We start from the raw sequence: 18,160 nt of genomic DNA on the forward strand, positions 1-18,160 counted from the left end.
AACCCTACACCCCCTTTCCTCGGGAAGGCTTGATAAAAACCTCACCAATTTACATAGGTGAATACAGACCCAAACCCTTGGATTTTAAGAATAATGAAAAAGCAATCGGGTTCTTAGAAGAAGAATTTTAATAGAAGAAAAAGTAAAAGAATCACCTCTGTAAAATCAGGATGGTAAATACCTTACAGGGTAATCAGATTCAAAACGTAGAGAATCCCTTTAGGCAAAACATTAAGTTACAAAAAGACACAAAAACAAGACTATACATTCCATTCAGCACAACTTATTTTATCAGCCATTTAAACAAAACAGAATCTAACGTATATCTAACTAGATTACTTACTAAGTTCTAAGAGTCCATTCCTTTTCTGTTCCTGGCAAAAGCCTCACACAGACCGAGAGAACCTTTGTTTCTCCCCCCCCTCCAGCTTTGAAAGTATCTTGTCTCCTCATTGGTCATTTTGGTCAGGTGCCAGCGAGGTTATCCTAGCTTCTTAACCCTTTACAGGTGAAAGACTTTTTCCTCTGGCCAGGAGGGATTTAAAGGTGTTTACCCTTCCATTTATATTTATGACAGACCCGCACTCGAGCTGTTTCAAGTGCTTGGAGGAATCTCATAGGAAGGACCGCTGCCAAATCTGCAGGGATTTCAGACCGCAAACTGAAAAGGACTGAGCAGCAAGACTGAAGGTCCTCCTCATGGAGGCAGCCTTAAGACCTGCCTTGGAGCCACGCTTGAACTCCACACCGAGCAGCTCTCCCAATCTCTGGATTCACAGCACTGATTGTCTTCCCCCGGTGCCTAAGAAGAAGCACCGTAAGCACCAAGAGAAGAGTCAGTCCCCGGTGCCAAAGGCAAAAAGACCGTGAGAGTGAGACCTGCTCTTCTCCCCCGGAACTGCAACTCGGGTCGCCGCAACTCCAGTGCTGCCGCAAGCTCCACTGGCACAGGAGCAGCTTCCTCAGGGCAGACAGCATACTGCACAGTTCATAGTATTGTCGACTCCTGAGGCATTCGCAGCAGCCAGGGACCTTCTTACCCTACTGGTACCGGCGTCCCCAGAGGGGCAAGACTTGGCACCACTGGGTGCCCTCAAGCATCGCGGAGTTGTTGCCAGGACTTCACCTGGTGCCACGGCAGCTGTCTGGGAATTGGATGGTGTAACCCAGTTCTGCTGTGCTGAGAACCCAGCAATTTGAAGTAATCTGAGTCCAGGCATCCAGGAAGCAGGAGAGGCAGTTGGAGAACAAGGGTGTAGCTTTCAGAGTAACAGCCGTGTTAGTCTGTATTCGCAAAAAGAAAAGGAGTACTTGTGGCACCTCAGAGACTAACCAATTTATTTGAGCATAAGCTTTCGTGAGCTAGCTGGATCCAATGCAGATGGGATAGCAATGCCAACATCAGGCATCTCATCAAAACAAGTGTTTTGAGGATCTCAAGTTTCTGGGGTTGGACTGCGCAGAGTGTGGTGTGAGATTTAGCATATGATCTGAGATTTGTGTGTCACAAAACACTGAAATGTTCTTGGTCCCTAATTCTGAAATGTTTTGAGGAGAATAGCATGTGTGGATATACAAACCTCAGCTAAAATATTAATTTAAGTCTTCTGTGTTTCAAATGAGTTTCATTCTAAGCTTAAAAGGATTTTTTTCTATCAAGATGTTGATTTCAAAAGATAAGCTGTTTGATCTATAACGCAGCATAAGAAGCTTACTGCATAAATGCCTTGCTGATAGGATCAATTGTCTGGTTCTAAATTAGTGGAGGAGAAACTGTAGATGATGGAACTGATCATAAGTTTGAACTTTTGAATTTTGCTGATGAATGGAGAGTATATTTTGTTGCTAGTTTTTCCCAATCAGCAATTTTTATACCGTTTTATATATTTTTTGTGTCCTTAAACTGGTGATACAATGTCATCTTATGACTTTTCATTCAGATGAGACCATGCTAGCTTCCTTAAAAGTGGTCACATGTTGCTTTTTGTTAATGTTTTTTGGAGGTCACAAACCTATAGTCTTTGAGATACAAATAACACCAAATTTTTTTGCATCACTGATTTAAGTGGGGCTCTTACAAATTGATGCTTGTGTTAATACCTGCCTGTTAGTAAATATTAACCCTTTTAGTCCTTTCCTTTCTGCATATTTCATTAACATATAAATAAATTATTCTTTAGAATCTTTGATATTAGCAGAGTGTGTGTTTGAATGCTAAAGCCCAGAATACTAGCTCTTGACCTGTAAATAACCCTACTCAGGAATTGTATGTATTAGGCTGTATCTAAGAATCCTTGGCATCTCCATGTCTGTAAAACTCCAGATAGTCTTAGAAACCATTCCCTTAAAATAAATAAATTTATATAATCCTTACATAAGCATATATAAACCTGGGAAACTGATGACGGATGATTTGTTAAACAGATGTTTCCTATTAGGGAATCATTATGATTATGAGGGAAGAAAGACGCACTGAAAGATATTATCTTGGTGAATTGTTAGTCCTCTCAGCTGTAAACAATTATGCCTTCACACATAAATCAGGTAAACTGAGAATGTATAAGAAATGAAATCAGAACATATGTTTCTTTTGGCAAAGAATTATATAGGGTTTTTGTTTTAAAAACCTGATATAATGACCGTGTTTTTGGAACTTCGGGAATGAAACTGTGCTTCCCACCAGTTGCAGTGAAGAAGAGAGACAGAGCCAGCTCTTTATCACATCAAGGGTGATAATGCATCTCTTCTTGCTGTATTCTGTATAGTGCTGTACTAATCTCTGATTGATAATCTTTGGTTAAATAATTTGTTGAGCCTGTTGTTCAAAAATCAAGTAGTCATTAACTCAGACACAACTCTTACTAAGGATAACCTAATTTTGATTGGACCAAGTTGCACAGTATGTTTCACACCTGATTTGTCTAAAGAGAGAGGCAATGCAAGGTGGAGGAAGCAAAGTTCACAAACTATTAAGAATCAAGGGTGAGTTTGAGAAACCTGACTTTACAGGTCAACAAGCCATCTGAAGGAAGACTAACATTTCAGATATCCTAAGAGCTTGGGGAGAAGTTATGATGTCAACAAACAAGCCACTGCAGGCTTTTAACCAAATTCTTTCTCTGCACCCAAAGAACTGCTAGCAAGAAGCACTGTGCCAGGAGAACATCACCATCTGGATCCTTGTCTGCAGTTCTAGCTCTTACTCTGAGAGACCAGAAGACTCAGAGCTGAATGAAGAGTTGGCAAACCTCCTTTTGTCTTTTTTCCTTTTTTTTTTTTTTTTTAAATTGCAGATGTCCAAGTCTTCTTTCGTGGTGGGTTTTTTTAGGGTAGGATGTAAAAGTGTGGCTTTGTGCATGATAACACCCACAAAGTCCACCTGGCGAAGGCCTCAAACGTTTTGCAGGATTAAACAGCTTTAAATACTTTCTCACAAAATTATTCATTAAAGTGTGTTCTGTGTTTTATGTTCTAAAGTCTTGAGAAATTCAGATTGTCATTTGTAATTTATGATAAATAAGAGTTGTCAAACTTCTGTTTATCAAAAGTGTTCTGATCAATATCTCTAGGGGAAATATGGGGAGTAGAAAGGGTTAGCTGCCACATAAGAACTGATGTCTTAAGCTTTATAATTGGCTCTGAGATAGTGATTCAGACATTAGGTAATTTGATTTCATATTAAGATGTTTAACCATTCAAATTGTAGATTTAATTGAGCCTGGTAAATCTTTAGTTGGGATTTATAAGCAAATAGGTAGACATCTTCTTGGAATCCTTAATCCTTGGAGTGATTAACTAATTTTTGTATTAATTTGATTTGATTTAACCTCCAATCCAATATTGAGACTTACTTGTTTGGTTTGATAGTTGCAATGCTTTTTTTTTTTTTAGTTTAATGTTAATAGTAGATTTCCTTTGTAAATACCTTTTCTTAAATTGAGTTTAGTTAGTTTAGTTTGTGGCTCGTGGGCTGGCTTAAAATGGCTTGCAGGCTGGATCCACCCCTAGAGTACAGAGTATATTAGAGTGAAGATTACTGAAATCATTGTAATTGTAGTGGAAAGGACAAAAAATACTAAAAATTCCAATAACAGTATTTTATTACTCCCAATCTAAAGAATTATGAACATTTTGATATTTGAGGCAAAGATAAGGCTGCTGGTAGCTTGAAAAATCAGTCGTGGCTGGGCTCTGCCAAAATAGGAAGTCAGTTTCCTTTTGCTTGAAAAAACTGTTCGTTTTCAGTGAGTAGCAAATTGAAGGGAAACCACTAGTAAAGCTCCTAAAATTTGGAAATGGTTTGACAAAAGGAATGTAAGAGGGTTTGATTTAGATAACTCAATATGGAAAGCGTTAAAACTTTGACCATTCCAGGGAAAGGTTCGCAGCTTCACTGTGTTCCAAAAATCACTCACTCACATAGCTATATTTATATCCTACATGTTTACAACAATTCTGATTGTAGACGGAGAGAAATGTGACAGTTTTACATGTTGCAGATACACACTTTCCCATTCTGATCACTGTTTTCTGCTTTTCCACCCTTCTCCCCAAAAAGTTGCAACAATTAAAAAATACAACTGCTTGGTAAACATAGACTCTAGACTGTATTTTCATCATGAACCAGTCTCTCTTCTTCCCTTTCCCTGAAGTATGGGAAATAAATCTTAGGAGTTATGCATCATTAATGACCTTCCTTTAACTTTTATAGTGTGGTCAGGCCAATAAGGATGATTCTGGAGAAATGATTTGGAGTTTTTTTAGTTGAATTTACAGGTTCAAGACATTTTCCTGGTTTGATCTCAAGGCAGTTTGTTGTTGTAGCACCATGCTGTGATCTATATGAGCCACATGACATATGGATGAGGCTCTGTTAATATAAAGCCCTTGGATAGAGTGCCTGAAGTTTCTGATGAGAAACTCTAAAAACAAGACACCCAGGAGATGTAGAAACTTCCAAATGCATTAATTCAGTATTAGATCTGCACTTGCAGGTGGCTAACCATAGGCCTTATGGAGGAAGATAAGTTCCTTGAGCTCTCTAACAAATCAATCTGCTACCTGAAGAAGCAGAACTCTATGTAGGCCAAGGGTGACATGTATAAGGGGACAAAATTCCCTTTCCTTCCCCACTCGCTCTCAAAAGAGAGAAGCTTTTAGGTTTAGATGTTTTAAAGGAGAAAAGGCAAATACAAAATGGGGTTAATAAGTACCAATGATGGTGATGAAATAAAGTGGTAATCTTCCAAGAAGATAACCATATTTTCTAAAGCACTATTAAACTAAATAAATCAAAGCCCAGTTAAGCTATATGGTCTGTTTTTTTGACAGTATCTTGAAGAGCCACAGCCTGATAACTTAACTGCAATTTAGAGAATACTACCTGTCTATATGCATGAAGTAGTAAACTATGGAAGGGGATGGACAAATAAAACTCCACTGGTCTAAATGTTGCATTTATTAAAAAAACAAAAACAAACCATAAACAGAAGCTCTCAAATTAGCTTGAGGTAAGCACAGGTAATAAAGTTAAAATTCCTTTTGACTAGGGGCTGCTATTCTCAACTTCTGTTGGCTTCTAGTGTCTAATAATTTGTTATATTGCAGATTGTATGAAGAGGGGAAGCCTCCTGTCCGAAATACCATCAGAGTAAGTGGTTTTCATTGTTACACAAACTTAATAATGAATTTGATCAATGAGTTTGTTTGTCATGGTTTCAGTAAGTGTGAAATTATTTTCTAACTCACAAAACATAACCTAATTTGGAGGAAGAATAAGGTTCATGTATGTAAAACGTGCTTGTTCAAATCTGGCATTTAGGTTTCCTCACATACATTCAGGGTTTGGGGTTTTTTTTGTTTTTACTCTTTCTGCAGAATCTTATTTTGGCTTTTGTATTCCTTTGATTATCACTGTCCTTTTGCATCTCTCTGTATATGTAGGTCTGTAATACTTGCCTAAATAAGTGTCTGCAAGTGACTGTCCTTGAACCTAGCAGATGCTAAAAAGGTACAGAAAGTTAATAAAGGATCACAAAATGGCTTTACAAACACTGACTTCAGCCTCTTACTACTCCAGGAACTTAAACAGTATTTCCACTTTATAGGGTAGAGTGTGTTGTGGGAAACGAGTCACACCATCTGTTTGGCTCAAACAATCTGAGGCCTTTTATTGAATACAAGCATGCAGGGAGAGGGAGACAGAGATGGTCACACGCAGGTGCCACCCTGGTCTCTCTCTACTCTGCCCCTATAATACCAGTCTTATATAGGTCCAAATCCAAGCCAAATGATACATTTCCTTATTAGTTATTTTTCACCACTCAAGCATTATTAATAAAGCCTTATGAGGAGATAATGGAAAGACCGTTTCACAATTAGCACTGTGCTGACGCACCTTGTTATTATCAAGATCTGTGGTTTGCTGTGGCAGCGTTTTGACTAGGGACTTTTGCAGGGTGGAGGGTGCATATAATGGACAGCTAGGGACTCTTCTGGAGGCCCTTTGGCTCTTTTCTAGTTAGAGATTGGCCTAGTCCATTATCTGGGTCAAGTGCCACAGCCCAGCATACGTAAATGCTTTTAGCTTAAGCCAAGTCTTACAGTATACAGGCCTGTAGGCGTCTTGCGTTACAGCTCTTGCATATGTTGCATATAGTGCATAGATTGTGCCGCAGAATGGGAAGGGGTTAGGTCAACAGTAATTTCCCCCACAGTTGTAAGTGTCTTGCTCAGAATTGGGAGCAAATCCAGATCTCTTGGTTCCCTGTCCTGAGCCTCAACCACAAGACTATCCTTCCTTCTATAATTGCGAAAAGCATCCTATTGAATATTCTTACTGTATGATCCAGTTCAGGCTAGCGCTCTTGCAGTTTATCAACTTCAGGCCTTATTTCTGCTAGACTTGAACTAAATGTTCTCGAGATCTAAACCACAACTCTGGGTGCCAGGGGACTTGCCCTTGGTTGTTATGGGCAAGCCACTCTGTCTCAGATTCCCCTTTTGTAAAATGAAGATATCAAACTACCTCATAAAGATTATGGGAATTTTCATTCTAGATGGATCAGGTAGCACTGCCTGTTACTAAGGTTTCCCAGTCTGAATGTTTTTGGAAGACTTCAACCAAAACAGTTCAACTGTTTCTGAGAGTGGAGCTAGAGAGAATGGAGCTTGTTTTTCACTGTTGAAAAAATCCCTGATTACCTTTTCTTAGGAAAGCTTTAGTGCTCCCCTGGCTTGGAGCAGGGACTTGAAACTTGGTAGGGAGGTGGCTTTGTATTAGTGATACATCTTTTGTTGTTCCCATGAAAATGCACTCAAATTTGGTCAAGTTATAAGCCGTTAAAAAATTGTTGTTCACACATGCTCAGTGGAAACTCGTTAGAGCGTAACAGCTAAAATCTCTGAAGATTCTGCCCATACTGAGTATGCACCATCTCCTCACAGCTCCTAATGCTGAACAGGCTCCTAATGCTCCTAATGCTGACCAGGCTATAGATTTGACAATAGAGCAGCTGAACATGCTTTTTCCTCTCGCAGCTTCTATTTGTGACCAGACTACATGTGCTGTCTCCAGAGTGAGTGAGCATGCTTCAGTCTAAGGCTACAGGAGTGAAGACAGTCTTTCCCTGTAATGGTTGCTCTAGGCTGAGGTAGGGCCAGGCACTGGAAATGAGAGCAGGGAGCCTGTTTCTTCAGTGTTCTCAATGACACATGCTCCCCACTGCGGGCACTGCAGCATTGTGGAGAAGAAGGCTGACTCAAATGCAGAGGGGATAAGAGCCAGATGTAGGACATGTTGGGGAGGACCAGAGGAATAGACAAGAATCCTGGGATGGAGACTGGAGCTGGAGGCTGGTAGGGGGTGGAGACTGGGATAGACTGAGTAAAAAGACAAGGTCTGGGAGCCAGCAAGGCAAACTATGAGCTGGGAGGTGAAGGAAACTGAGACTCCCAGTATGAGAAGACTGGGACTGGGAACCAGGGTGGGCGGCCTGGACATGGAGGAGAAACACAGCTGCCAAGGGTGCACAGGTAATTCTGACATTTCCTAATGTTTGAGTTCTTCACTTTGCAACTTTAATAGGATCCTGGGACCAACATCCAGAGGCGATGCCTTTTTCATCCTATGGAACACTCGTCTCCTGTATACCTTCCTTTCTACCCTGTTACTGTCTGTGGTCATACAAGGACCAGCTAAGCCAAAGTCATCCTGATAGCCGCTGCATGGCCAAGCAAACCTGGTATTCATACCTACAATGGATGTCAGCATGCCCTCCACATGTCCTCCCACTTCTTCCAAATCTCCTTTCACAGGATATAGGTCAGACCTTGCACCTGAACCTGGAGATACTGCACTTGAGAGCTTGTCTCCTCAGTGGTTCCAAGGCAAGGAGGTGATCTGCTATGAGGAAATCAGACATTTTGTTAAACAGTAGACAGTCAACTACACGCTCAACATACCTCCACAAATGGAAGAGATTTCAAACATGGTACCTAAACAAACAAATCGAAGCCTCCACGTCTACCCTGCCATTAGTCCTGGACTACATACTTCATCTTAAGAAGTCTGGTCTCTCAGTGAGTTCACTCCAAGTACACCTGGCAGCAGTCACAACCTTCCACCATAAGGTGGATGAGGTTTCAGTATTTGGTCATCCAATTACCAAAGATTTCTACAGGGCGTACGCAATCTCTACCTACAACCCAGAGCCCCAACTCCTCCATGGGACCTCACTTTAGTGTTTCGATCTCTCACAAGCGTCCCATTTGAACCTTTGGCTTCATGCTCACTACTATACCTTTCCATGAAAGTAGCCTTTCTCATTGCCATCGTGTCCGCAAGGCATGTAGGACATCTTGGGGCCCTTACGGTGTACCCACCATATATGATCTTTCTCAAGAATAAAGTCACCCTAAGACCGCATCCTACATATTTACCTAAAGTCCTTCTTCTTTCTACCTCAACCAAGCCATTCATTGTCCCACATTCTTCCCTAAACCTCACAGGAACAGACGAGGCGGCATTCCAGACCCTGGACATCAGAAGGACACTAACCGTTTATCTCAAACAGATCAAACCATTCAGAAAAACTCCTAAATTGTTTCTCTCCACTACAGAGGGGGTTAAAGGCAAACCTGTATCTAAGCAGAGACTTTCCAAAAGGATTTCAAGTTGTATCCAGCTTTGCTTCTGTCAACATGAGCTACAACTCCCATCATGAGTCAGAACACACTCCACAAGATCAGTTGAAACATTGATAGCCTTCTTGAATGACGTGCCTATTACTGACATATGTAAAGCAGCCACTTGGACATCATCTCACACATTCCTACAACACTGTCATTGACCAGGATTCACCATCTGACACTCGGCTGAGAGAGACAATCTTATCATCCATTCAGACCTAACTCCGAAGCTCCTCCATCCCTCTGAGGGGTGCTGCTCTACTGTCACCTAAAGTGGAGTACCCACAGGGACAACACTTGAAGAAAGAAGAGGGGGTTACTCACTTTTTGCAGTAACTGATGTTCTTCAAGGTGTGTCCTTCTGTGGGTGCTTCACTACCCACTCTCCTCCCCTTTACTTGGGAGTTCTAACTGAAGTCCTCTGCAGTAGAGAAGGGACTGAGGGAGGGAGGGAAAGGGGCGCAGCTGCACAGCACTAGTTAACTGCCACTGCAGGTGTGAGATGGGGAGAGTGCATGTGCAGCCCAGCCAGGTACTTCTGTCAAAATTCTCTGACTAGAGGCGCAGGGCCCACTCTCACAACAGCATCCTCACTTTAGTGGTGGACTCCCTACTACAAAGAGGGGCAATAGAGCAGGTTTCTCCAGAATATCAAGGGACTGGTTTCTATTCAACTTATTTCCTGATTCCCCCCCAAAAAGATGCATGGAGACCAATTTTGGACCTCCCACCATCTCAATCACTTCATCCGCAAACTCAGGTTTCCTATGGTCACATTAGCAATAATCACCCCATCATTAGACTGTCTTGTTGTTTATGGCTCTCACTATGCCAGATGCTTATTTTCACGTAGGCATTCATCTTATCCACAGATTGTTCCTGAGGTTCATAGTTGGTCCACCACATTTTCAATACAAGGTCTTGCCATTTGGACTCACTGCTGCTCCCAGGATCTTCACCAAGGATTTTCTCCATTGTGGTACCCTACCTCAGGCATTATGTGGTGCTTGTATCCCCCTGTCTAGATGACTAGCTCCTAGTGGCGTGATCCAGGGAGGAAGATCAGCTTTCAACCTCCATGTTGCTCGGACTCCTTTCTTCCCTCAGAGTCTGCATCAACATAGAAAAATCAACAATGAATCCCCACGCAATCCCAAGACTTTATAGAGGGATTCATCAACACAAACTTATCTTCTAAGGGACGAGTTCCAGACTCTGCAGGAAATCATAGCCCAAGTAGTCAACAGTCCTTCTGCCCCAGCCAGGACTTGCCTTATGCCTCCTTGGCAACCTGGCCTCATGCACATACGCCTCTGCCTTCAGAGCTCCTGAGAGTTTACTCACCCATGTAGCACACCGTGGACCTTATGCTGACAGTTGCCCCCACGGTACTCTCTTTCGTGCAGTGGTGGATGGATCCCTGGCGGATTTGCCTGGGAGTCCCCTTTCTCCTCTCCTCCCTGGACAGGACAGTCGTCACTGACACGTCCCACATAGTATGGGGAGCACACATGGGAGACCACATGACACTGGACATATGGATTCCTTAGGAATCGAGGAGGCATATCAACATCCTGGAACTCCAGGTGGTAAGGAGGGCATGCCAAGCATATCTCTCATCCATCCAGTCCCATCATATTCTTAGTATGTTGGGCAGCACCACTACTGTTTCATTACATCCACAAATGGGGGCACAAAATCCATCACTCTGTGTATAGAGGCAGTCAACCTCTGGAAATGGGGCATTGCCTACTGGATCCTGTTCTCTGCAGCTTACCTTCTGGACACTCAGAACGTGATCAGACTCACTCAGCAAATGGTTTGTGATCAACCATGAGTGGGAACTCTCAACACCGTGGTTCGCGACATCTTCGACCAATGGGGAACTCCGGCCATGGACCTCTTCGCCTCCCCATCAACAACAGATGCAGCACATACTGCTCTGCGGTGGTATTGATTGCCATTCTTAGAATGATGCTCTCATACTCTGCTGGTTAGACAGATCAACTATGTCTTCCCTCCTCTTCGCCTTCTGCCATGAGTACTCCACAAGATCAGATGGGACAGATGACAGTCATCCTTATCACCCTCTGCTGGCCCAGACATTTCCTGTTTCCCAACCTCCTCCTCATGTCCACTCGTCCCCCAGTTCCCATCCCCATTATCCCTGAGCTACTGACACAGCACAATGGCAGAATCAGACATCCCAATCCTCAGATGCTTTACCTCAGAGTGTGGTATGTGGATGGGCATCTTCTCTAGAACAGGCGTGTTCATCAAAAGTGTGAAACATCCTATTGAGCAGCAGGAAAGCCATTCTCTTACTATTTTCTTCCAGAAACTGCATGCAACTACAGAGGAATGTCTATCCAGTCCCACGACATCCAGCAAACTCTGGCGTTCTACTTGCAGAGAATGAAACCAATTAGGAAGTCGTCTAGACTATTTGTTGCAATAGCAGAGATACACTGGGCAAACCATCTCCACGAAGAGAATCTCGAAGTGGATTTTGATTTGCATTAAACTCTTCTACCAGTTGTCAGGCCTACCTCTCCTGACGGTTGCAGGCTCACTCCACAAGAGCTCAGGCTTCAACCATGGCCTCCCTTCAGGATGTGCTTCTTGTAGACATATGTAGAGTAACCAGGCGGAGTTCTTTGCACATCTTTGCTGCACATTTCACCTTAGTGCAGGACTCTGCAGTCAATGCTTCCTTCATCATGGCAGTTCTCCACATGACCACTTCATCCTCAATCTTGCACCTTCCTCCAACTTAGGTACTGCTTGTTAATTACCCTCAGTGGAATACAATAGGGACCATCACTCGAAGAAGAAGCAGAGGATTCTTACCTGTAAGTGGAGGTTCTTCAAGATGTGTGGTTCTTATCTGTATTCCACTTCCTGCCCACCTTTCCCTCTGCTGCAGATTGGTCAGTTCACAGTGGAGAAGGAACTAAAGGTGTGGTCTATCCGCTCCCCCTTTATTGCCTCTGATGGAAGCATGAGGCGAGCCAGGGCACGTGTGTGGACCAGTGGACACTACTTTCAAATTCTCTGACTTCTGATGCATGATGTTCATGCATAACCCTTAGTGGAATTCAGATATGGGCCAGACATCTTGAAGAACCTTCAGTTACAGGTAAGTAACCTCCTCTTTTCCTTTTTAAGTCTTTTATATTGTGCCTATGACAGTTTAATAATGTGTTGATGGGCTGTGAAAGTGGTAGGGAGTGAATGTAGTTACTTTCAGTTTTTGTGGCTGCTTGGGAACAAAGTAGGACAGAAAGAACTAGAAGGAGGAGAGACTAATGTGCCTCTAAAAATTATGGAACAGACATCAGATGTTTGCTTTGTTAGTAAATATTAATCTTATGATTCTTTTGTATATTAAACTCTCTTGATTCCTTGGCCCAAAATCCCAGAATCTTGTATGTGATTTTAGATAAATGGATGTCTGTAATCAGGTTGGACTGTACTTAATGATCTAATCTGTTTTTTCCCCTCACCTTGCTAATTTAGTTCAGATGTCCAGGAACGGACCCCTGGCAACTAATAGATGTGTGTTGTAATGGACAGGATTGTGTAATAAGGGATGCTTATAAATGCACACTGTTATTAATAAGTTACTAGTAATTAACAACATGGAGAGGGAACATTTGTTATAACAGATGTGTTCTAGAATCAGTATAATAGCAAACCACTGAGTAATGCATTGATTAATGTCCATTCATTAAGAGTTAATTGTGGCCACTGATGGTCCTGGTAGTGCTAAATTAGTTACAAATGTTATTTGGCTTATTGATTCAAAATAAAATTCAAAGCATGAGAGGATTTTGTTTGACCTACTGCTATATAAAGGGATGAATTTTGGGGAGTTGGTCAGAAGTGAAGTGAGCCACCAAACTTCTGCAGTCAGAGACTGGTATATATGTTTTTTCCTTTCTGTATAGTGCTGTATTAAGTATTGATTTTGTCTACATGTAACAGCACTCAATCCTTAAAATTAGTACTCAAGTATATAGTTCAGCTATTTTAAAATATTCAGAAATCAAAGGCCAACTTCAGGAAGACCCTCAAATACATTTCTACTTTTAATTTTACCAGGTACTGCGAGTGGATGACCCTTAGGAATTGAAATATAAATTGGATTCCCTTTGCCTGTCACTAAATAACACAGTTACTTCAAATCAGGTAAGAGAGTGAAGGACAGTCCCTACAGTGCAACTGACATGTCACAAATGTAATTGCTGCGTGGTTGGTAGGTTTTTTTGTTTGTTTGTTTTTTGGCACTTCAGTTTGAACTTGCTTACGATTCTACCAATGCACACAAAGGGAATATAGGATAAATATTTTATAATATTTGTACTCCCACTTTCAGAAATGGCCTATGCAGCTGGGCACCTAAATCCCATGGATTTTTAATGAGACTTAGACCAGATCTGCACTACAGATTTTTGCCAGCATACCTAGGTCTGTGTGTGTGGGGGGGGGATGACATGTAATTTGTGACAGAAATAGTTGTGCCAGCAGAATCTCCTTGTGTGGGTGCAATTATACCGGCAATAGTGTAGCTGCACCCATGCTTTGAGCACATTGGCAGTATAGCTATATCATCAAAGCCTTCCAAGTGTAGACCTAGCTTAGGCACTTAGGAACCTGTGATTTTTGAAAATGGCACTTAGGCTCATGAGTCACTTGGGCAAAATTTTCAGAAGTGACTATGCTTCTCTCTTTTGACTGTATTGATGCTGTAATACTAATAAGGAAAAAGTACTAAATGTTTGTTTTTGACACTACAGTAAGAAGATATGACTTTGAACAAACACAGGGACTAAATGTGAGTTTGAAGGTGCTGTCTGATGCAATCAGTTTTCACAGTAGAATGGCATGCACAATAGTTCTTGGATGGACTTAAGATAGTGTGACAAAGTTCCTCCTCTACCTTGGTAGGTCCTGCAATGATTGGCGGATTTGCTCACCTCAGAGTTTCATGGCAGCCCTCAGTTTGGCCACTTTCGTGGCTCAAATCTGCCGTTCGCTCAGTTAGCCTCATCACTGGCCAGCATGGGGAAAAGGAAGAACAATAATCCCTGCAGTCTCTGCTGATCCACCTAGTGGATTGGGAAACAGGCCAGAGACCTTCCCCTCTGGTGGAACCCGCAGTCCAGGTCAACTCCTCCGGTATCAAGTATGGAGTTGAGGGTATGGAGGGAACCCAGGCCCGCCCTCTACTCCGGGTTCCAGCCCAAGGCACTGTGGATTGCAGCTGTCTACAGTGGCTCCTGTAATAGCTGTGTGACAGCTACAACTCCCTGGGCTACTTCCCCATGACCTCCTCCCAACACCTTTTTTATCCTCACCACAGGACCTTCCTCCTGATGCCAGATAGTGTTTGTACTCCTCAGATTTCCAGCAGCACGCCCTCTCACACTCAGCTCCTTGCGCCTCTTGCTCCCACCTCCTCGCACGCACACTACAAACTGAAGTGAGCTCCTTTTTAAACCCAGGTGCCCTGATTAGCCTGCCTGTCTTAATTGATTCTGGCAGCTTCTTGATTGGCTGCAGGTGTTCTAATCAGCCTGTCTGTCTTAATTGTTTCCAGAAAGTTCCTGATTGTTCTGGAACCTTCCCTGTTACCTTACCCAGGGAAAAGGGACCTACTTAACCTGGGGCTAATATATCTGCCTTCTATCACTCTCCTGTAGCCATCTGGCCTGACCCTGTCACAATAGACAATTCTTTTTATACTAGATGTTGAATTATGAATTGGCAGTGATCAGTTTATTCATTCCAACTGACCTTTTCTTATAAGTGCTCTCCTCCCTCCAAAAAAGAGGAATTCCATTGTCACAGGGTTGCACTGGCCCTTTAAGAGGGAAGAGGCCAGTGCCTTTTTTTAGCTGCCTCCTGATTAGACTTAAAGAGGGCAAATGGGCCCTAGAGGGGAGGGGAGACCTAGTGAGTCAAGGCTGACTGAGAGTATGTCTACACAGCAACTAGACACCCCTTTTGGCCTGTGTCAGCTGACTCTGGCTTATTGGGCTCAGGCTGCATTGCTGTGTAGACTTCTGGACTCGGGCTGGAGCTCGAACTCTGGGACCCTCCCACCGCACAGGGTCCCAGAGGTCAGGCTGGAGCTTAAGCCTGGAAGTCGACAACAACATTGAAACAGCCTGAGTCCCGTGAGCCCAAGTCGGCTGGCACAGGCCAGCTGCGGGTGTCTAGTTCCTGATTAGACATTCACTGAGAGCATAGGCTGGCAGGTGTGAGAGCTGCCTGGGAGAAAGTCTCCAGAGAATGGAAAGGTCTTCCCAGGAATAGGGAGGAACTGGCGAGGAGACCAGTGGAGGGGCTAGCTTATTGACCTTCCTGAGCAAGAGAGGCTGAATGGGGCTGAATCGTTGGGGCTGTGTTCCTTTTTATGGCTGGGCCAAGGGGAAACTATGGCAGTATCACTTGCCATCCTGCGCCCTCCCAGAGGAGGGTGTGCCAGGAGGAGTTGCTTTGACACATTTCTTTTCCCTGATGAACTGAGAAATTAACCTTCAAAATTGGTAGGTTATGTCTTGACTCGGTGTGAATTCCTATTTGTCTTAAAATTAAAAATGAGAGGGGCTTAAAAATGAGAGGGGTTCTGTAGAGGCAAAAATATCTCAAACTTCTGGTCACTTTTAAAGAGTGGTGGGGGGGGGGAGTCTAAAATTTAATTTATTAGATTCATTCAGTGGAGATGATTGCCTGATTCTGCATTCACTGAAGTCAATGGGAGCTTTACCAATGACTTTAATGAGCATACAGACTGGTCAATTAAATACTAATTTGGTAAGTTAAGATTTTAAATAGTAATATCAGAATGGCTTGTCTGCTCCAATAGATTTAAAATAAGATATCAAAAGATGATAGGTCTGCTGGAAAACTGTCTTCCTTTAATTTTTTTTAAGTTCATCTCTGTAGCTCTTTGTGAGAGGCCTCTTAGAGTAAGCAATTAAACTAATTGTATTCATCTAGCCGGGGATTTACCTAGTTATGACTTTTCTGCCTGTTCCAAGCTCGCTGGGCTTCCCTTCGTCTTTATGGCTCTAAATGGCCAGCAAGTGGTCCACTTTAGCAGGTTTTGGTGGTGATTGGGCGGCGGAGTGGGCAGGATGAGTATGCAGCTATAGGAGGGAGTAGTGGAGAAAGAAGGCCCAGGAATTATTTCACTCCTCTTACTGATTTATGGAGGCTTTTCAGGATATTTGTAAACCCCCTTCATGCAGTGCTTTTTAGGAGTTTAATTGGAGCAGTTGCCCCCTTAAACTCGTCTGGAACTGAAGAAACTTTATAGGCTTGTTGGGGTACAAACAACCTCACCATCTGGGAGTCACTTTGGGATTGGTAGATCTGAAACAGCCAAAAAAGATACCAGCCCCAGATGGGCTCTTGAATGACTGTCCTGTTCTAGTTTAGAAAGGGAAATAAGCTGTCTTGGGCTTGCATGGAAGAGGAGGGATTGATTGGCATCCCTAAAGAACATCCTGAGATTCACAGAATGGGATTATTGGAGCTCCTCAGTGACCTTCCTAAAGGCTTGTTACAAAGGATTGAGGGAAGGAGGAAACCATGAACTGTGGAAGGTTTCCCAGAGAGTTGATGCTCTGGGGAAGCTCCTTTTATTGTATGCTTTCTAACATCTGCACGAAATTGGCTCCTCTCCTGCAAACTTCAGAAAGTCAGGAAAATAATGCTTTCTCCTAAATAAGAACATAAGTGCCCTTTGTTTGGAGACTAGTATAATTTGCTTCATTTTAAAAAAAAAATAAAAAATGTAGACAAAATTTTAAGGTTGAGAGTACAGTTTACAAACAGCCTTAATTCTACCCCATAGTCATTTGAGAGATTCATACTACCGTTTTAATTCATAAATTTCTTCTTACTAGTACCAACGACTATAGTTTGCTCTTATCTCATTTGTTAGGAATTTTTTGAATACAATCTCTGTAGCTGCTTAGTTTTTATTAGTTTGTATAGTCTATCAATTGTCTTGCAACTTGCTATATTAATTTGTATTTTAGTCTTTAAAATTATTTAGTCATCTTTCTTGAAATGGATACAAATGCTTGAGCAGTCCAGTAGTTATTTAATTCAGATCTTGAAAGCAAATACGTTTTTTTCTCTGATTTTCAGGAAACTTTATGGCGTGATATAGATATTTCAGATACCCAATATTAAACAGAAATTTTGGACACCAAAGCCCATTATCAAATGTAAATTTTACAAATTACTGTTTTCTCTTGATGTCATATATGTGCTTGACTCCATTCCTTCTGGCTATTGAATAAGTTAATGTTGACAAACCATATTAAGAAAGGAAGAGGTGTATTTATACTTTGTAGTTAAGAGTGTCAAACTGATGATACTGAATTTTACAACTTTGCATACAGAAATTAGTGGCTGCCCCTAACTGCAAGGAGGGTAAAATTACATCTCCAATAGAACTGGAGAAAAATAAGACACACATCTGAGGGGAAATCTTTTAACTACAAATGATTTTCTTTTCCATTTTTTTTCATATTTGGAAGTCTGCTTCTCTGTATATCACGGACTTTTCAAAGGGAAGCCTTGTTTTTATAAAATGTCTTATGTTTTATTAGTCCTTGAGTTGACATGATGCTTTGTAAGTGTTTGAGTTCAACTGTTTTTACTTGTTGCTTATTTTAGCCTATTATTGCATACATTTCCCTGTTTAAGCAAAAAGAGTGAAAATAAATATAAAAATCCAAATTCATATGCTGTGACCGTTTTTTATAACATATTTATATTCTGGGAAAGAACTTTAACATACTTTTTAGCATTTGGGATTTTTGATGTCAGTATTATGTCTCATAAGTGAAGTTTTATCTAGCAACTTCATTTCATTCAAACAATTCTGTTAGTGCATGTTTGAAAGTTAGAATAAAAACATTTATTGGCATAAATATAATTAATATTT

General features: G+C 41.9%; 1 protein-coding gene across 7 annotated transcripts in view; it reads left to right on the plus strand.

The window, feature by feature from the left end:
• The window catches only part of RESF1 (retroelement silencing factor 1), a 54,878-nt gene that overhangs the window by 27,939 nt on the left and 8,779 nt on the right, over positions 1-18,160 (plus strand). For 2 of the 7 annotated variants that reach the window (XM_043540898.1, XM_043540893.1), the window contains exons 2-3: positions 5,608-5,650; positions 13,294-13,380. The gene's annotated coding sequence lies outside the window, so the exon portion shown is untranslated. Of the gene's footprint in view, positions 1-577; positions 5,651-13,293; positions 13,381-13,988; positions 14,136-14,851; positions 17,436-18,160 lie in introns of those variants that run through there. The other 5 variants (XM_043540917.1, XM_043540904.1, XM_043540901.1 and 2 more) reach the window with 5 other exon arrangements.

The sequence above is a fragment of the Chelonia mydas genome, chromosome 1, assembly GCF_015237465.2.
Source record: "Chelonia mydas isolate rCheMyd1 chromosome 1, rCheMyd1.pri.v2, whole genome shotgun sequence".
NCBI lineage: Eukaryota > Metazoa > Chordata > Testudines > Cheloniidae > Chelonia > Chelonia mydas.